Here is a 22,035-nt window from a genome sequence, read left to right as displayed (position 1 = left end):
CCACCGCCTTCCAGGCTTGCAGCTCATTGCAGATCGCCTGAAGGCACGTTGCGGTGAGCTGCATCCCAGAGAGGCGTGCCCAGGCTGGGCTCTCACCACCACCATCACTGCTGGTGCAGAAACAGGCGGCTGGAGGGCGGCCGGGCAGGGAAGAACAGGGGCACATGGCGAGGCCCATTGTTGTGCTGCTGCCCTCTCTGGCCAGCCCAGTGCCGCTCGCCAACCTAGAGACACGCCGATGTGCCAGCTGCTGCTGCTGCTGCTTCTCCTGTGCCTGCCGCCACCACCACGGCTGTCAGTCTGGTGCAAAGCATGCCATGCTCAGGGCTACAGACAATGCACCCCCTTATTGCCTACACCCGGGGCAGACTGCTCCCACCGCTTTGTCCTTGGTATGCCACTGTGCTGGAGTTTGCTGGGCAGCCTCTGCTGGCTACACTTAAGGTGATCTCAGACTTTCATCAGCAGTGAAACTTGAAATAACTTTTGCTGCAAGCAGACTCTGAGCTGTGAGAGTCGTTCTGCAAGTCTTTTCTGAGCATGTCAGCTGATTAATTATATTTCAGTCTGGTCTGTACAGACATCAGTTGCAAGTAAAATAAAACTCAAAATGCTGTAGGCCATCTGGATCTGATCCCTTTCAAGCTCATTTGAAGATCATTTGGCTCAAACCAGAACAAACTACTCTGGGATGTAGAGGCTCCAAAGCCCATAGTTGTGTTCAGAAGATGAGAATACACAGGTCTATTCTTTGTCAGCCACAAAGCAACACAGTTCTGATTTGGAAAAGATCTGTGCTAGCTGGGTCCCTTCCAGCCAGAACAGCAATGAACTAGAGGAGGTTTGCCTGGATGAATGGATCAATGCATATTAGTGATCGGTGCCAGACAGTAATCTGGATATGCTTTTCGCTGAGGTAGTGGGAAAGGATGCAAAGGCTATAACTTCCTTCACCCACCTTCCTCTCCCACCTGTTGCAGCAAGCGCGATGGCTCCAGTCTTATCCCACAGCAGGTGAGAGTGGGGTATGTCCAGGTTGCAGTCAGGCAAACCTTTCAGTCTGCAGACAAGTGACTTCCATCCAGGCTGCAACAGGGCCATGAAAGCATCATTATGTTCAGTACAGTTGACACCAATATTATAAGGGCATTAAAATTAAGGAGATTTGTATATGTACATATTTTAAAATCCTATAAAAAGTATTTTATTATATATTTGCTATAGTCTGATTTCATAAAGTATGCTTTGAATCTTTTTTACATTAAATTTGTGATCATTTTTATGTGCTTCCTTGGTCAGGGAAGTCCTCCAGTAGGCAACTGAAACGGATTAGAAATTACATTACTACTTAAATGGATTTGCATTAAGGTACCATTCTTGATGAGGGACAAGAATGCCAGTTTTCTGTATGTTACTGCAAAGCATAGAACGAACTCCTTAGTGGTCAAATTGACTGGTTTATGATCAGATGCTATGAACAGGTAGGAAAGAAAACAGAGAAAGATACTGTGAATGTTTTCTCCATTATAAAAATATTTATTGCATACATAATCCAATGCTTATGTAACATTTAAGTCAAAAGTTTGCAAACTTGGCCCAGCCAATGGTAACTTTCATAACAATTTGTCACGGCTTGTATTACTTGTACAACTTCCAGCTGTCCTTTTACACAGAATTCCAATTAATAAAGACAATAGGTTTCCCCTTGTTATCTCATTCTACTTCAAGCTGCACAAAACAAAGCAAAACAAACAAGAAAGTGGTATGCTGGGATATGTCATTTTCTAGAAGCTACTCCACCCATTTACTACACTGGCAGTCTTCTGAACATTGTATAGCAGCATTCTCATGTTTGCCCCCAACTGCTTGTAATTTGATATGTGTGACATAGGGGCATTGTGAACACCCAATTCCAGTAAACTGAGGAGCAAGGATGAGGGAAATCAACATTACATACTCGGTAGCACACAGTGATGCCTTCAGGGCAGAAGTCCAAGGTCCCACTCAGAAGAATGAGTGAAGGGCTCCCAAACACAACAGAGCTAACTTACCACATTTGAAGAAAGCAGAGCAATACATTTTACCATTGAAAGAGGAGGTCCCCTTAAGACAAAGTCTGAAATTACCAAACTGCACGCCTGGTTGTGCATTCAAGCTAGAGTTTCCAGGTCTCCAGTTTTTGGCCAGAGTGACTGGTTTTTTGGGGGGCCCTCTGGCTCTCCGGCTAGCACCCCTTAATCTCGGGACTCTCAGCTTCAATTTAAAAAAGAAATTAAGTTTCTAGGTGGTCTGGTTCCCGAGATATACACCAAAATGTCAGCCACCCCCCCATGACTGTTTAATCTGTTTAACTGATATGACGCTGAAGTTGGTTCCTAGTTCCCAGTGCCTTATTTGCTTGAAAGTTCAAAACACTAAAAAAGAAGAGTTGACAACTACAGCAACTTCAAACCAAACTTAACATGTCTCTGAACCCCAGAATATATGTTGGGGTACCCTGTATGATATATCACTGTGATCGGGGGACACTCCCCATCAAGAATAACAATACATTTATGCAATCAAAATCATCAGGCTTCTGATATTATCATAAATACATAATGATGTCATAGAATCATGAAAAATAAGTAACTGGGGGTGCCCACCCCAAACTCTGCTCTGGGACAGGACAAATCATATACCCCAGGAAAGGGGAGGGTGTCCTCTACGAGATGCCACTGCGTCCCGCCTGGCCCAGAGCTTCTGCTGGGCACAGGGCACAGAAGAGGAAATCTATACAAAATCAAAGCAGAAAAAGACATACAGGAAAAATAAGTAATTGGGGGTGCCCACTCCAAAATCTGCTCTGGGCCAGGACAAATCATACACCCCATGAAAGGGGAGGGTGTCCTCTATGAGATGCCACTGCGTCCCGCCTGGCCCAGAGCTTCTGCTGGGCGCAGGGGAAGGATGAGGGCATCTATGCAGACAGAAAGGGTAGATAATCTTCTTACTCTTACTCATTTCTCAGACCTCTTTCTGAAGTGAAGGGTCAAATCTGTAAAGAAGTTTGGAGCAGCCACATTAAAAGATAAGGGCAGGGCATTCCAGGCAGGGGGTTGCCAACCCTGCTTGGATATGGATGTCTTTGCAGAGGAACCCTAGTCAAGCTTTACCAACAGCACAATCCAAACTATATCTACTCAGAAGTAAGTCCTGCTGAGTTCTATGGGGCTTAGTCCCTTAGTACGTGTGTTTAGAATTGCAGCCTTCAGGGGCATCCATCTTTACTCCCAAATGCTCCCATCTAACATCTCCACAACACTAGGCTCCTTTCTTCCTACAGTGACCTTCTGGTGACTGGCCTGGCCTGAAGGCACTTAAACCCTTCTTGCTGAAAGCAAGTAGGCTAGATTAAATGTTCCCTACCCAGGCTCCATCTTTTAGCTAAGATGTCTAGCTTAATTTCCAGTCAGATTTTTTTTTATTTGTACCCTCCAAGCAACTGTGATTGATGCTTAATGTATCAGCTTGACGACATCACTTGGGCCCGCCCCGTGACATCACTTGGGCCTGCCTCATGATATCACTAGGGCCTTCCCCATGACATCACTTGGGCCCGCCCCTAAAATCTCAGGTTTTGGGATACCTCTGACCTGGCAACTCTAATTCAAGCTGGGTGGCCCACTTGCACAGATGACCAGTCTGGTGACTATAAACCAGCCCCAGTTCTGCAGTTTATCCCACATGGCTGACACCTAATAGGAATCAGCAGTGGTTCTTGCACAACACTTTGCTCTACCTTTTTCTGAATTTCAGTGTTAAGACATTTACTTATTTTAGAGTTTGCAGCTTTCACAATTGACCAGTTCTGGAATATAAGCATTGCAGTTTGTTGTCCTCACAAGAATTACAATTGCTTATTGCTGATTTAGCACAATTTGAGTTGAGATTGTAATTCCTGGGAGATTTATTGACTGGATGCTCCCTCACAACTTGAAACCTGTAAACAGCAATAATAATAATAATAATAATAATAATAATAATAATAATAATAATAATAATAATAATATCCACAGAAGACCACATTTAGTACTTATGTTTCTAAACTGCTATAAAATGAAATAAACATGATTAGTTTCTGTGGTGTCCTTTCCAGTCTATCTTTAAATGTTTTCTATGTTGTCCACTGAATATTTATTTTTAAATTACATGCCATGGCCCCAATCCAGAAAAAAAGTTAACTCAGTTGCAATCAAATCCCATTGAAATCAATCAGAGAAGCTAATCACAACTAAAAGCCCATTAAAATCAGTGTAAGAAGTTAGCCACAAGTAACTTTAGCAACATCAAAGTCAATGCAACAGAAGCACAGCTAATATTTTGTGTCCCTTTCTGGGATATATGAGTATTTGGTGGCTAGTCAACTTCATAATCTGTTTACACAACTCAAGTTTTGTGTCCACATCTAACTGAATGGTCATCATCCATTCACAGTAAAGTCAGCCCTGATTGCTCATGCAATTTACTGTGCATCTATTTTGTGCAGTCTTTACAACATATACAAAAAGCCATATCTAAACTCTGTCTCCACAAGTCTTCCATCAACTGGAACTAATAATGCTTACATTTAGTACCCAAGAGGAGTTATTTGGCAACAATCCAAAGATTATTCTCTTATGTGAGATTAAACAAGATTTAGAACTGTCTTGGAAGGCAGGACACAAAAACTAGGAAGCTAGACAAGAACTTTTGTTTTAATTGATGAGAGAAAATAAACAGCATCAGGAAATACCTGACTCTACCCAGCTACCACTAACTCAAGCACCACCTAGTGACTAGGCTATATAATGACACTATCCACATAAGAACCAAGTGGTTTAGATATTTTAGATTGCAGAATGAGCTACTTGAAAATGTTTATTAATTGTGCAGTGTTCATTGCCGTTAGCAGCTGAGAAACTGTAGGTGGAGGTGAGACACACAGTTCACAGATTTCTGTCTGTTGCTTTTTAGCTTACATTGAACATGAAGTTTATATATATATGTATATATATATGTGTGTGTGTGTGTATATATATACACACACACACACACACACACGTAATTGTGATTAACAAAACAGAGGTTTTTATTGTATTACCAAAATGTTTGTTTCTTTCAAAACTCTCTCTCTCTCTCTCTCTCTCTCTCTCTCTCTCTCTCTCTAATTCAACTTAATGGAGAGAGAAGAATGCTCCAGATTTCTGTGCAAACTTTCATCTCCAGAATAGGAGATTGGCAACTCACCAAAAAAAAGTTGGCTTGGCCTGCTCTTCTGCCTTTAACAGAAGTTTGGTCTGGGGGAAAACTGAAAGCAAAAGGTTTTTATGACATTATCACTTGCTAATGTCTGCAGATCAAATTTTTGCTAAAGACACAAATTATATAGAACCATGTTGAAAAGTTGGCAAAGTTGAAAAGTTCTGAATGTTCAGTCAGAAATCTCACCTTCAAGCAGTATGCGCAGCCATCTCCTCCCCCCCTTTATAAACTAATCTATTTTACACACAGTTTTGCACTGGGCAAGCCATATTTTCTAAACTTATACACACATTTGAATATGCATGTGCACACTAGTTACTGCAGAAACCCCTAGCAGCTGTAACGTATGGTGCCTGTCCTGTCAGGCTTGAGAGGTATTTCATTTGCCAGCCTTCTCAAATCCAACACTCAGCTGCAAAGAGGACTGGCTTCCCAGTCAGCAGCATACTCAGGAAGCTGACACAGAGTTTTCAGTGATGCATTCCCCGGCCCCATAAATCTAGAGATACCAATAACCCTGCCCCAGAAAACAAAAGCAAACCCACAAGCCATTCTATCACCACTGCTGACAGTCTGAGACCAGCTGTCTTTTGCTCTTCCTCAACCGTCACCAAGCAGCAGCCCTTGCATTTGCCGGCAGAGTAGAAATGGAAAGATCTTTCCATTTCACTTCACTCCGTTTCTCATTTTCCCAGTATTAAATTCAGTTCTCCATATTTTTGCAGCACTTTGTGGCTTTTTAAAAAAATCCTCATGAATGTTCATCACCAGTTTTGTCTGAAATTCTCCTAATACACATGTTTTTGCATGCAGTTTTGACTAATGAACACATATTTGCAAGCAATTTTCCATAACAGAATGCATTTTTGTATGTAATTTTCACAAATATATTCACTGTTGTGCACGCTTTCCCCTAATATATGCATTTTTGCAAGCACTGTTTGGTTGGAGAACTGCTGGAGAACTGCGAATTTCCAAGGATAGCTGTGTCTTTCATCTCACATACTGTTTCGGAAAGTGCTAATTTAGTAGATTTGCCTTTAAATGATAATTGAATTTGTCCCCCATGCTTACTGCAGAGCACAGGGAGAGAAGGTAGCAGGGCCATTTCATCAGTTCTCCTGAGACCAGCTATCTTTGGCTCTCCTCCAAATGTCACCTAGTGGCAGCCATTCCCTCAGACTGTAGGGCAGAGGGAGAGAATTGAAAAGGATCATTCCATTGACTCTGCTAAGGCTGCAGCTCTTCTTCTCCCTTAACTGTTTCTACCCAGCCGGTCCTTATAAGAACTTGTAACTTTAAGGAACTGGTGCCCGAGTTTGCTTTTTTCCTTCTCCCTCCCCACCCCTTTTCCCTTTTGTGTCATGTCTTTTAGATTCTGCTCTAGAACCCTTTTCAGCTGAAGAATAAGGTTTTTAAAAGGCTTCAAATAAATAAATAAATAAATAAATAAATAAATAAGCAAGCATTATGCCCAGTTCTACAATGGACTCCAGCTGGGAGGAAGAGCGGGATAAAAATCAAATAATAAATAAATAAATAAATAAATAAAATGAATCTCAGTATACTTATATTTTTCTTTGCTGGAATTAGAAGTTAGAGCTGATCGAGCATTCCAACAAAATCTAGGAAGTGGCCTCCCACCCTCAGCATTTGATATTCAAAGGTATCCAGCCTTCATACATGGAGGTTCTAGTTCGCTATTATGGTGTCAATAGATCCAGTCTCAATTAATTAGCCTAACCCATATTTAAAGCCAGGGTGACTTACTTTTTTCAGTCTATGGGCCTCATTGACAGTCAGCCCCCTCCCTCTGAGGGCTGTGTGCCCAGCATTGAGCATTAAATGCACGTGTGTGCACACACACTCATCACACATACAGCAGACAAGCACACATACAAATCACACATGCAGACCACACATTTATTTATTTATATTGAAAAATATGTATATGCTGCTGCTTACAACCATAAAAACTACAAGTATAAAATTATCAATATGGCTGAACCAAGCATAAACTCACAGCTCCAACAACACCATAATATTTCAGTCCCTATCCGGGACAATGCAATTATTCAGGAAAGACTAATAAAAACAAATCAGTCTTTAATGCCTTCTTGAAAAGCCTGAAGTGTAGCTGCCCTCTGCAGCAGTTTTACTGGGAGGGAATTCTAAAGGTATAGAGCCACTACAGAAAAGGCCGTGCTTCTTTCATGTTCACCCACGCAGCACACAGACCTAGGAGGTGAGCTCAGCAAGAGGGCCTCCGACTGAGATCTCAGTATGCAGGCAGAATGGTGCATGTGTAGGTGGGCCATAAGTGTGTGTGTGTGTGGGTGTGTGTGTGTGTGTCTGTGTGGAGAGAATCTTTTTTTTCATGAGCTGGACCTGAACTGGACCTTTTTTGCGGTCAGGGAGATCCTTGGTGGCAAACTGCCCCAAGAATGGACTGGGCTGGACTGGACCTTTTAAATTTATTTTTATTTATTTAAAGTATCTGAACATTTGATAAGGGCTTATCCAAGATAATTAATTTTCCCAGAGGGATAAGAACAAGAACTTATTATAATTATTTTAATTAAAACAAAAAGCTTCGGAGTACTTTAAAGAAGGCCAGATCTTCTTTCTGAACCCAGGACGGTGTCTTTCATGAAGGAGGCTGAGGGAGAAGAGAGCAGGAGGGTAGTTGATAACACAGAGATCCTGGCATTGGTTATCCAATTAGCAGGGCATGTGGGGATTGTTGTACGCTTCCAGCTCCAATTTCACTTTGAGCGGAGAGGTGGAACCTGTGTCCAAAGAAGAAGGAATTTTGAGTTAAGCCAATCCCTGCTTCTATAAAAACCAAGAGACTTAAATATACTTTGTGTGAATATCTGGTTCCGCACACCAGTGGAATATTGGAGAAACTTGTGGAGCTTTCTGTTACATTGTTTGGAACTGATCATATGGTGTAACAGTCTCCTTTTTCTAAAATTTTGCTTGTTTTCCCCACCTGCCATATCTTTTTCTCTGAGTGATAAGAACTTATAGTTTACATGGTTGCCTTTTTTTTTTTTAAGGGAACTCTGGAGATCTTTATGCAGTAACTTTTATCCATGCTGCTGCTGTGAATCCCTTCTGAAACAAAGCAATACACTTTACAATTTAGTTAGGGGCGAAATGCAAAAATGGAATGCTTAAGTATCCACAGTATGTTTGCAAGGGAGGAGGATAGGGGGAAAAAACCCAAACTTGGCCACTCTCCCATGACCTCGTTGGCCACACTCCCATAGCAGCCCTCCCAGGGCTAGTGGGCACCAGCTGTCGCTGCCTGGGAGACTAACACTGGGGGACCCTACCTGAATCAATGAGAGGCCAATGAGGTGTCAGTAGGGCCTAGCCTTGTCCTTTCTCTTTCACCGGTTTGCTATTTTCCCCTATTTAGAGAAGCATTTAAACATATAGTCCTTCTCTTTCAGCTTGACTATATTCTCAAGCAGTATAAAGACAGGGCTGGGCAGACTTCAGGCTTATGAGATCTGTTTTACTTTTTACAAACTCTGAGGTCCATCCTGAAGTGCAAAACAGTGGCTCAGGAAGGACATACACATAGTCCTTTCACACAAAAATCGACTTCTGTTTTCTCCCAAGTGTTCTTCTTCAGCAATCTTTTTTTTTGGGGGGGGAGGTCTTTTTAGTTGTTGCTAATTTTAGGCAATTAGGAGAAACCCAGGGATAAATTCCTTGCAATATACTGTAAATCACCCAGAGATCTACTGATATACCCCCCTTCAGTATAAAGGAACGAGCAGGCTTCTAAATCTACTAATGGGGGCAATATAAGGATTCCTCTCCTCTTGCTCATAATTCTGTCTATCTAGAAGATATTTTCATACTTTTATTGCTCTCCCTTCCTCCTGGCATTATTTTTCAAGTCACACAAATTAGGGTTCCAATCTGGTGTGCAGCAAAATTGGATTGTTGTCTGGATGAAATGTGATCCATCAGCAACCTTCACTATCCCAAAAGTAATTAACAGGCGGTGCCATAGAGAGCAGTTAGCTACAGGATGGTTGCAGTGGGCACACTAAAGGAATAATTGTGATTATAAGCCCTATGTTACATTATCCTCTAAGGATTTTTCTAACTACATCAACCCACACTGGAAGGCTGCGTTCAATAACCTGCTATTATTTTGCTTGGTGGTGGTGGGGTTCCAACAACATCAGCAGAGTCAGGAGAGAGGATGAAAATGACTGCACATTGCATATCTTAAATAGCAGCTTCATATTTGGCACATCTCATCTCATTAATCAATGAACCTTAATCCACATTAGGCATGATGGCTCATCATTTCTCTCCTGCTTGAGATGGAGAAGTGAGCTGTTTCCATGATTGCAAATCCATGTATTGATTTCAAATAAATCCTCAACGGGGGTTGAGGGGGAGTGCTTTTTGCTAAGGCACCGTATCACATAGCAAAGATTGTTTCAAATTTAATTAAGGAATCAAATGAAAATGAGAATGGAGTTCTGTGAGCTTGGTGGAACACTGATAAATTCCTTGCATTAGAACTGGATGAAAAAAAAATGTTTTGGGTATATTGGACTCCACAGTGGCTTTATAGGAAGGAATTGGCTAGTTCAGATAGATGCTGCTGATGTAATACCAGAGCTTGGAAGATTACTTTTAAAAAGTAATAAATTACAGTTACAGTTACATGGCCCCCAAAAAGTAGTAATTACCGTTACAATTACAATTGCTCTGAAGGTAACTGATTACTTTACTTTTACTCAAAAGTAATTGCTACAATTACATCTCAGTTACTTCTTTTAAAAAACACCTACAAGGTGCTGGCCTTGGCTGCTGCACATCTAAGTAGCCTAAAACAACATTAAAAATAAGCACACACACACAGAGGGTAGTAGAATAATATTTTTATCCGTAAGATTAACAGAATGGTACAACAGAATCTCACATCCCCACCCCTCCCCAGCAGTGATTGTACCCCAACACACATTTTTTTGTATATATATATTGCTTCCAGCTCTTTTCTCCTTCCACTCCTGTCAATTTTTAAACCATTGTTTTCTCCACCCCGTCTCGCTCTCCACCTCCTCCCTTGTCACCTCCTAAGCATCCATAGAGCATGAAGGAAGAACAACAATGCACAGAAGCCCAATTTGAAGCACATGATTTTTATTCACAAATCGGAGCAGAAGACTTCCCCTGCTCCCCCCCCAAGTAATGTGCAAAAGTAATGCTGGAAACATTACAATTACTCCTCAAAAGTAACGAAGTTACTACTCGTTCTGTTACCAGCAAAATGTAATGAAGTTACCCACTCATTACTCAAAAAAGTAATAAATTACAAGTAATTAATTACTTGTAACTAGTTACTTCCAAGCTCTGTGTAATACTGATAATGCTTCGCTTGGGGCATATAAGGTGGGTGTGTCCTGGGGTGTCTCCCTTTTGGTTTGAAATCTCTGACTGTACAAAACTATATTCCTATGGTGTGGAGACTAACAGATGGACAACAAAACAGACTTCAAGTTGGAATGACTACCCCTACCCCACCATCCATTACTCAGTAGTCTGAACATCTTACTGCCCTTTCTACATTTGAATGTACATCTTATAATCATCAGGCTTGTTTGGATACTTATTTGGACGTATGGATGGCTTATATTAATTTGTATCTTTATATTAGGATTGATGGATTATTCTTTTTTGTGATGGATTATTCTTATTGTTAATGGGAGCTGACCCCCCCCACTTTTTTCTCTTTTCTTCTGCTATATTTGTAATAAAAATATTTTTTTAAGAAAGTAACTAGATGAAGCAATGTATACATTAGTAGTGTATCAAAAACATAACAGACCTCTGTAAGTAGCACCGCACATGTGCAAAGTTTTTAAGGATACATGCAAGGCTTGTCATTGCAGGAGCAGTGGGAGAAGTATATTTTGTTGCTTTGTAAACAAACTTCCTCTATGCAAAGGTGAGCACCTAAAAAATCCAGCTGCACAGGTTTTTAGCGTTGTGGAGCTTGAAAAAAGAATATCTGTCTGTGAAGGGTACTTACTGGCTGTGATGTCAAGGAATATTACCTCTGCCATACTTGTGGCCAGCTAGAAAGGCGGAGCTAAAGGGTATCTGCGGGAAGGGAAAATGTGGGCGGAGGGAGTTCATAGAGATGCTGTATATTCCTACATGGAAAAAGCCACAGAAAACAGTAAGGCAAAGCAAGCAGTGGGTGTCATTTACTTCTCACCAGCCCTGGATGGCCTGCTGGGAGTTTAGGGCTAGTGAAGAAAATATCTAGATTTTCAGATACGCAATTGAATTTCACCTAAAACGAACTTTTGAGATAAATTTGAGGATTCCTGCTGGGGATGGGGGATGGACATTTGTTAAGTGCTCTCCACTGCTTGGGGCAATGAAAGCCCTGGAGACCTATTGCATCTTCGTAACATTTGGTTTACTTGTAAATGTTATGCTTCTAACAGTTAGAAGTGTTTCCTTCCAGATGTCATTGGACCACCTCCCATCAGCCAATATGGCCAATGGTCAGGAATGATGAGAGTTTTAGTCCAACATCTGGAAGGCACCAAGTTGGCTACTCCTGCTTTGTGGCCTAGAGGATTCACCAGACACAGCAGCTGTAAACAGAGATATTGGGTCATGGTTCCAGTCCAGCAGCTCCTGACAATAAATGTACAAGCAAAACATACTAGAGACAAAGAGGCACTCCTTCAGTAGGCAACATAGCCCCTTCTGGTCAAAGAAAGGCACAGCACCTCACGGCTGCTTCAGCTTCAGTCAACTCATAACTGCACAACCCAATATTTGGAACTCCCTCCCAAGGGAGGCTTATGTTGCCCCCTCTTTAATGGCCTTTTGGGACTTTGTAAAAATCTTCCTCTCTAGGAAGGCATTTAGGTTGTCAATGGCTGTTAGACTGAAATGGTTTTAACTGTCTGGGGTTTTTTGGAACTGTTTTTATTGCTGCTCTGTTGTTAGTATATTGATGGTGTTTTCTGCTGCTGTTTTAATGTTTTGGTATTAAATTGCAACTGATGTTTTAGGTTGTTTATTTATGATTTTATTTTGTTGTCAGCAACCCTGAGCTCTTTTTAAGGAAAGGTGGTTCACAAATGTTTTAAATGAAACTCAATGGCCTTACAGGCCCCTTCCAACTCTACGATTCTATGAAATAAGACTCTTGCTGCCTATCAAATTCCAGCTGTCAAACTTGTTGGAAGTTTCACTTCAATCAATGCATTGTCTCTCTGTGTGCCTTGAATCTATTGACCATTAGGGGCAATAGATATAGTTAGTCAGTTGACAGGGCCCCTGTTTGAATTCTCTCCTTGTTACTTTCCTCAAATTTAAGCATGCCTCTGGTTGGCTAGAATGATATTCTCAGGGCTATCATCACTTCCAGTTTCTCCTCCTTCTTCCCACAATTCTCTCTCCCCCCACCGTTTTGAATTCAGTTAGTGTAGATGATTAGGCTTTCCTAGCCACATGTACGTTCTTAATAAAATGAGTTTATTTTGTTTAAGATAAGCACAATCTCTTTCATATTCTTTTTATATCTCCAGTGAACTCTGCTGCACAAAGTAACCCTTTTCGTAGGGTCATGGACCCAGACATAATTGGAGGTTTATAAAAGGAAAAAGAAAAATGAGTCTGTAATACAGGCAGATTAGATAAGGAAGGAAACTTCTGAATCTGCTAAGAGGTCTGATGCCATTGAGCTGCTAAATGACAAACTATAGAAGATCGTCCTTTCGGGTGAAGATGGTGCTGAATACTTTGGGGTTAGCCTTTGTCCCCGAAGAACCAAGGCCAGAGGCATCTGGAAAGAAACAAGATGAATGGGATGCTGCAAACAGAAAAGCCATGGGGACACATATCTCCAGCTGTAAGTGATAATTTAATTTACCATATTGAAGATAATTAAACTGCAAGCAAAATGTGGGAAAGGTTGAGGCAAGTTTTTCAACAAAACACAATAAATACTCAAGTTTCCTTGATGCTAATACTCTGTAACAAGAGGCTTAAAGTTCCAAATAATCTATCAGAGCATATGAGCTCTTTCTTGGGAACGGTAAGAGAATTGGAGCAACAGGAGATATTTACCTGAGGCAGCTAAGATTGACCTTTTGCTCAATACTTTGCCTCTAGAATATGAAGGAATAATTAATTTATTTCAAGTCAAGGAAAATGTAACTTTGTGTTTTGTCCAGAAACGTTTGTAAGAATTTAATCTAAGAAAACAGATACAAAATGAGGAAACTAAAAGCCAAGCCTAGAGACTGACCTAAGGCAAGCATTGTTTCTTTTGTGGAAGTAATCATTTGAAAAGCACTTGCTCTCGCCTGAGAAAACCCCTTAAGGATAAATTCCAAGAGAATGAGTCAGCAAGACTCATTTCTATTTCTATTTCTAGAAATAATTTTTGAAAAGGAAATGAAATATGTACTGCAAAAAAAAATAATTCAAACCAAGCCCACAACAAGATTTACATAGACAGTGGGGCAACTTCACATTTCTTCAACAGTTTGGATGTTTTCTTGATATACATGTGGATTGTAAACTCCCAATTTATCTTGCTGATGGACAATGTATTTATACAAAAGGAAAAGGGACAGTTCATTTAAAATATAAACTAGGTGAAAAAAGCACCAGTGAGGTATGCATTCCTGGAGCTTACTATGTGCCATCTCTACAGAACAGTTTAATGGGTGTAAAAACAGCTACAAGATGAGGATGCAGAGTTTTGTTTAAGAGAGATCATTGTTTTGTGTTCAAAGGCAGAAAACTACTTATGAGAGGACTTTTAAGTAATGAAGATCTTTATGAAATAGACTGTGTGAGACAGCAAATGCTACTAAAGAATGTATTCATAAAGACTGCATGGGGTTGTGGCATCACAGATTTGGCCACAGAAATGTTGAAAGCATTTCAAAACTTGTAAAAGACCATTTAACAAAGAATTTAGACATAAAAATGTGCAAATCTGACTTCAAGTGTATTGACAGTGTTAAAGAGAATGTAACTAGAGCCACCTAAAGGCCATCTGCTGAAGTACAATCAGAAAACCCCCTAGATTTAATCCACAGTGACATCTGCGGACTCTTACCTTTAATGACACCAGGAAGGAATGTTTATTTCCTTACTTTTATAGACGATTTTTCAAGATATGTCTACACTTACCTCCTTAACAAGAAAAATGAAGTGTTACAAAAGTTTAAAGAGTATGCGGCCAAAGTGAGCAATAAATTTGGGAGAAAGCCCAAGACTTTGCACACTGACAATGGTGGTGAATACACAGGGAAAGATATTGAAGAATACCTAAAGGAACAAGACATTAAACATGAAAAAAATCCTTATACAGCAGGGCCCCGCTTATACGGCAGGTTCCATTCCGGACCCCTGCCGTAAAGCGGAAAACACCGTAAAGCGGAACCCCATTGACTTTAATGGGCCGCGTTGCGCAAAAATGACGCGAAAATGGTACAAAACATCGCAAAAGGGGAAAAAACCCTTTAAAATTGAAAATGAAAGGCGCTGCATCAGCAGAACACCATAATGCGGGGCCCTACTGTACCCCAGAACAAAATTGTCAGAAAGGAAAAATAGAACACTGTTAGAAAAGACAAGATGTACACTTCTTGATGCTGGATTGCAAAACAAATATTGGGGGGAAGTAATCATGACAGCCACTTACTCGCAAAACAGGTTACCCACTAAAGGCAGAGAAACAACACTATTTGAACTGTGGAATGGAACCAAACCAAGTGTAAGGCATATTAGAGTGTTTGGATCTAAGGTGTATGCTTACATTCCCAAAGAAAAGAGAGGCAAACTAGACTGCAGACATGAAGAAGGCATATTTGTTGACTATGAATTGGGCTGCAAAGGCTACAGAATACTTGATCCTATCACAGAAACAATCAAGGTGCATAGTATTGCATACTTTGATAAGAGACGAAAACCAAATACCTGTAAAATATCAGAAATGAAGCTTGACATCCCAACAGAAGAAACAGTGCAGCAGTTGCAGCAAGATGAGGTCGTGACCTTTGAAACGACAAGTGAACCCAAGCAATAAGTGGGTGCAGGAGCTGATCCAGAGGTGACACCCTCAAGCAGACCAAACGAAGGGATGCAACCCAATAGGCTGTCTCTTCTAACCAGAGTGGAGGAGACACCAAAGCCCTCCAATTGGCGAGACATTGAAGGAATGCCAGATACTGAGACAAGCTGCTGGAGAAGAAATAGAATCTCTTCACAAAATCGAAACATAGACTTTTACAGAGCTACCAAAAGAGAGAAAGACAATTGGATGTTAATGGGTCTTTATAACCAAAAAAGGTGCAGAAGGGGATATCCAGGACTACAAAGCTAGGCTAGTTGCTAAGGGATATTCCCAAAATTATTATGAAACTTTTGCATCTGTGGTCAAACACACTTCTATAAGGACACTCCTCAGAACTGCCACCTCAAAGAAAATGCAGGTTCAACACCTGGATGTAAAGACAGCCTTCATATAGGGAGACATTGAGGAAGATATATATGTGCAGCAAGCACCAGGGTTTGAAGCAGAGCTTGGAAGTAATTAGTTACAAAAATGAATTACTTGTGTTACTTTTTTGAGGAATGAGAGGGTAATTCATTTACATTTTGCTTGTAATAGAATGAGTAATTTTATTACTTTTGAGGAGTAATTGTAATGTTTCCAGCATTACTTTTGGGGGGAGACCAGGGGACGTTTTCTGCTCCTCTGATTTGTGGATAAAATCATGTGCCTCAAACTGGGCTTCTGTGCAGCATTGCTCTTCCCTTGTGCTCTGTGGGTGGGTAGGAGGCAACGAGGGAGGAGGTGGAGAGCGAGGTGGAGTGGAGAAAATGATTGTTTTAAAAAATGGACGGCGGTGGAGAAGAATGGAGTGGAGGGAGAAAGGAGCCAGAGGGCAAGAACATGGATAAAGGAGGAGAAGGAGGCAGCAGCAGAATGGGGATAAAGAACTGTGGAGGTGAAAGATGACAACCTGTGTGTGTGTGTGTGTGTGTGTGAATATTGTGTTTGCACCTCACATGCAAAGTGGCTTCCACCGCCCTCCCTGGCTACTTTGCTGCATTTGAAAAGTTTTAACTTTTTTGCATCTCAGGGGAAAATGTTTGCTTGGGTGGGTGTCCCTTAGTTGGTGGCAGGGCAGGGTCTGGGGGGTGGGAGAGATTATGCTTGATGGCTGAGAGAGAGAGTATGTGTAGGGGGGTTGCACTTGGTTTGACCTGCAAAGATCTGAGTAGTGACCTCTGCCTCCCTCCCCACCTCCCTTACCAGTGAAGAGACCACCACTGCTATCTTATGGATAAAAAGAATTATTTGACTATTTCTCTCTGTGTGTGTTTATTTTTAATGTTGTTTTAGGTGACTTAGTGTGCAGCAGCCAAGGCCAGCACTTTGTAGGCACACTAGTTTTTTAAAAAAAGTAACTTAAGTGTAATTGTAGTGATCACTTTTGAGTAATGGTAAAGTAATCAATTCCTTTCAGAACAATTGTAATTGTAATGGTAATTTATTCCTTTTTGGGGCCATGTATCAGTAATTGTAATTTATTCCTTTTAAAAAGTAATCTTCCAAGCTCTGAAGAACCTAGGAAAGGAGGACACCAGTGCAAGCTTCAGAAAAGCATTTATGCAGAGCTTGGAAAAGTTACTTTTTTGAACTACAACTCCCATCAGTCCAATCCAGTGGCCATGCTGGCTGGGGCTGATGGGAGTTGTAGTTAAAAAAAGTAACTTTTCCAAGCTCTGCATTTATGGCCTGAAGCAAGCCGCTAGGGCCTGGAATGACAAATTAAACCAACTACTTCTTAAGGAGGGGTTCACGTAAGGAAAAGTTGACCCCTGCCTATACTCGAGGTTCAAGAATAATAGATGGACATTCATCTTGACCTATGTGGATGATTTGATTTTATGTCACCAAGACAAGGAAGACAGTAATGAAATCAAGAGAAATCTTAACAAGGAAATAGAAGTGAAAGAGCTGGGAGACTTTCCAGCTGGAAAGGGGAGAAAATGGAAGCTTCTTTATTAACCAGAAACAGAAGATAGTGGACCTGATAGATCACCTTGGGCTGACAGAAGCCAATGTAGCAGAAACACCAGTGGAAGTAGGCTTCTTTAAAGACAACGAGACAAGGAACCACTGCTAGGCAGCAATCAGTACAGGACTGCAGTTGGAAAGCTCCTGTACATATCAACTGTAACAAGATCGGACATTGCAGCATCAGTTGGGATACTGTGCAGAAACATCAATGCACCTACAAAGAAACGTTGGACTGCAGTCAAGAGAATAGGAAGATATCAAAAGGGCACTGCAGATCTGAAATTGATGCTACCTGCAAACAGTAATCCCGGACTAGTGGGCTATTTGGATGCAAAATGGGTTGAAGACAGAGAAGACTGAAAGACCACTAGTGGGAATGTGTTCTATTATGGAGGAGGACTCATCAGTTAAGACTAGTAAGAAACAGTCAGTTAATAGCTGTCTTCTGTAGAGAAGCAGAATATATATCTGCAGCACAAGGGTGTCAAGAAGCAACCTGGTTACACAGACTACTCTTAGAGTTTGGAATCAATGAACCAAAGCCAACTAGAATGCATGAAGACAACAAAAGCTATATTTTGCTTTCCCAATCAGAAAGGGTGACACTGCAAGCAACACCCTGATACCAAATACCACTGCGTGAGAGATGTGCAACAGAAAGGGCTCATTGAGCGGAAGTACTGCCCGACAGAAGACATGGTGGCAGATGTTCAAGCCACTGCCCAGAGAGCATTTTCAGGATCTTCATGAAGTGATGGGAGTTGTGAGTTGGAGTGTGAGACAATCAATGCATTGTCTCACTGTATGCTCTGAATCTATTGACCATTAGGGGCAATAGATATAGTTAGCTGAAAGGGGCCTTACATGAATTCTTGTTACTTTCCTCTGATTGGCTAGAGTGATATTCTCTGGGCTTTCATCACTTCCAGTTCTTCCTTCTTCTTCCCACAGTTCTCTCTCCCTACCTTTTTGAATTCAGCTAGTGTAGATGATTAGGCTTTCCTATCCACGTATACTTTCTTAATGAGTTTATTTTGTTTAAGATAAGCACCACTCTCTTTCCTATTCTTCTTATTTCTCCAATGAACTCTGCTGCATAAAGCAACTCTCTTCAAAACTAGCTGCCCCTTCCCTTCTCCCTTTCCAAGTGATGCATGTCACATCTCGAAGACTAGGAACATCAAGTTTCTTTTGTCAGATGGACATCAGGCAGGTGCCTTCACTGTACTGTTTTCGATGCCCGCAAAACCCTTTTTGTTTAGGTAAGCCTAAATACATCATTTTAAAAGACATCATTTTATGATGTATACTTGTTACATTCTGTTGATTTTAATTATTTTATTTTATTATGTCTACTTGTTTTTAAAATTTCTTGCTTTTAGTGGTATGTTCTTATTAACATTTTATACTATTTTATGTAAATCGCATAGAGATTTTTTGAAAATTAAGCAGCCTATAAATTGTGTTAAATAAATAATAAATACACATAAATCCCTGACACCCACCGGAGTCATATACCTCGCTCAAGACTGCCAAAACTCAGATAAGACATCCAAAGAAGTTTTAGAGAAGGAAAAATGTTTTTGCATATGGTTGTGCCCTCATATGGGTTGTCCCCAAATGTAAAAATGAGGTTGTCATTGGGTGAAACACGCTGAAGCTTGTGAATTCTTCATACTGGATACTTGCTTTTTTCCAAATCCACCTCATCTGTTTAGAATATTGCTCTTCCTATTGTGCTCAGCGCAAGCAAATGAATCACAAATGCTGCTTTCTTCAGGTGTTTCCCTCAGAGGTTAAATATTTCCTTATTTTTCCGTATCGCCCCCCCCCCAGTTTTCCTTTTAAAGACAAATTCTTCAGGATATGTGATAATCCAAACACTAATTTTTACAAGCTCCAATCAAATCCTTCCTCTCAAGCCAACTCAGTTTTCATTATGTCACCTGCTCTGCTCCTCTGCCTTTGTGCTGATGTTTTATGGACTCCAACTGAAAGTTTTGGCATTGCTGGAACTTTTCATGCAAAGATCTTTCATTGGGGCATAATCTACGGGATGAAGATTCTCTTTCTTTTCTGTGATCTTCCTGCCTCTCCCAGCATAAGCCCTGCCTGTAGGAAGCACATAGTCTTAGTTGCTCATTAGACACACAGCTGTTCTGTGGGCACAAGTTCCCATCAGGAAATGGCATCTGAAAGACAGATGCATTTCATGAGTGACAGATGAAAGCCAAATATGTGCCTTTTGTCAATAATTCGATGCTTCCAGACAAGCTGCACCTTTACCAAGGAATTATGTGTTCATCAGCCTTTCTTCACACTGTTTTCTTGCCACTGTCTAAAGCTTCTTTTATGCAAGGAATAAAGGCCATCACCCTGCGCTATACCTGGAAGTGGAAGATTGTGAGCAAGTCCTTGTTGAGCAATGATGTTCCATATCCAAGTCTAAGGGGAAGCTGAATGGAAAATGTCACTCTGAAATTAGAATCCCGCTTAAGTGAGTGCAAAGCCTGCTCTTGTGCAGATAATCCCCAACTTATTTTTGCAATGGAAGAAATGAATCAAGAGAGACTTTTAGTAATCCAACTATCAGACACTCTGGTTACTTCTACACTAGCAGTTTAGTCTGGAATTACTGGTCTCTCTCTCTCTTTACAGAGGACCCAAGTGATTCCCTTGCTAACCTGCTGCATTCCATGGTTTTTCTGTGTTTTGCTCTCTCTCTCCCCCCCGAATTTAATTTGTGGTGATATTAAAAAAAAATTAAAACCCATTTATAGCAGCAGGTTTTTCAAGGTGGACTAGCAAAATTCTATTGAAGCCTTGGGCTACTGTGCTTTTAATTAGTAGTTTCCACCTAACAGCTTCTGTCCTTTTATTGCTTCCTGTTCAGTATGACAGCAGCATTACCGATGATGAATAACCTCTTAGTTGCTCTTCATTAACAGTTTCTGTTCCTCTGCTCTGATCTCTCTGCAAGTGACCAGATATGGAAGCCAGTGTGTGTGTGTGTGTTAGGGGATGTATCCTGTGACCCTACAAAGTCTGGCTTCTCGATCTGTAAAATTAAGAGATTCTGTTTTGCTGCTCTCTGTCCTGGCTCCACCTCTAAGTTGGCAGAAGTCAGATTTGGCACACTGGGAGGTAAGGTAATTCCCACTCAGATCACTACTATTCTGACATGGGGAAATTCCTTCCCACTGCTAATTATGGCAATCAGTCAGCTGCAGTACATGAGTACAGCCCATCTACCAACTTATTTCTAGGAAGCTTCATAACATCATCTATCCAGCTTCCAGTTCTTGATCATGGCCCAGAGGAAGTACATGGGTATGGGGAATCAATGACAGGTAGGTAGGCGTAACTCTACCTGGTCCCTATAAGCCAAAACGTAGGCATCAGAAAGAACTTATATGACAACCTGCATAATTTTATCACAATCCAGATGCCTCCAATAATGAGCACTTCCAGACTGTTGCTATTTTGGGGTGGGATTCAAATTCAGGATGTACAATTATAGTTGATTGGGAGGTCTTTTGCAACAAACCTGGTTCTCCAAAAGTCTGGACTTTTTCAATAAGGAATGTGACAATGCACTGGAAAGAGTGGGAGAACACTTGCTTTGATGCAATGTCATCTAACCTCCCCACAAACAAATCACAATGAAGGCTCATTAAATATCCAACATCATCTAATCTGCCTACAAACAAATCAGGATGAATGCACAATAAACAGGTTGTCTGGAAGCACCCAGTAGCATAGTTCTCTAGCTGTCTGAATTTATGACAGGTACAAAGCAGGAAGCATTGCAAAAAACAATTGAAAAAGGGAGTAAAATAGATTGAGGGTTGCAGCAGGAGGATGAAGACAGCAGGTGGCATTCCTTCCTTATTTGATCTATCCTTTCAATACATTTTTGTTCCACCTACAAAGTAATGAGAACATCTAGATCTTCAAAGCAAGGGGACTCACTTTCAAGATGCCACAGGAAAGAGTTCCTATTCCCAAGGCACATGGGGAAAATCTGAGATGAAACACTTCGTTAGCTTTTTAAATATTTAGACCAAGATACAAGCACAACTGAGAGGCTGTTTGCGAGAGCTGCATGCTTTTTGCATCCCCTCTTCAAATGTACATGGGGCTAGAGTTTGTTTAAATTTGTTGTTTTAAAAATATTGAGCCCAACTCCTAGCACATAGGCACCATTTTAGATTTCAGCAAAAAAGGGGCAAAGAGATTTCAATAGGAGGGAGATAGCTATGCATAGGTCAGGTGGTACGGCCAGGAATTATACCACCCTAAATGTGCAAAGTTCTATTCAAGTTTAGATGCAGAAGACCAGGATAAATAAATGCTCATCCCATGATTTAAAATCCAGAGAGAGAATGAGAAGGTCTTTCCTTCAGGGTAGATGGGAGGGAAGGGTCATCTGCCTTTTTCATAGTACCCTCCAATACAGGTTCAAGATATAGCCATGGGGAAGTGATAAGCTACCATGGAAGACTTTAATCTAGACTTCTGTATGTTTTTAATTATATGTGTGCTTTTATCTGGAAGCCGCTGTGAGTTCCAGTTTTGGGAAAAGGGCGGGGTAAAAATAAATAAATAAATAAATAAATAAGAAAGACAAGGACAAGGGT

Source organism: Rhineura floridana, chromosome 8, assembly GCF_030035675.1.
Source record: "Rhineura floridana isolate rRhiFlo1 chromosome 8, rRhiFlo1.hap2, whole genome shotgun sequence".
Classification (NCBI taxonomy): domain Eukaryota; kingdom Metazoa; phylum Chordata; class Lepidosauria; order Squamata; family Rhineuridae; genus Rhineura; species Rhineura floridana.
Note: the sequence above shows the minus strand (reverse complement) of the source record.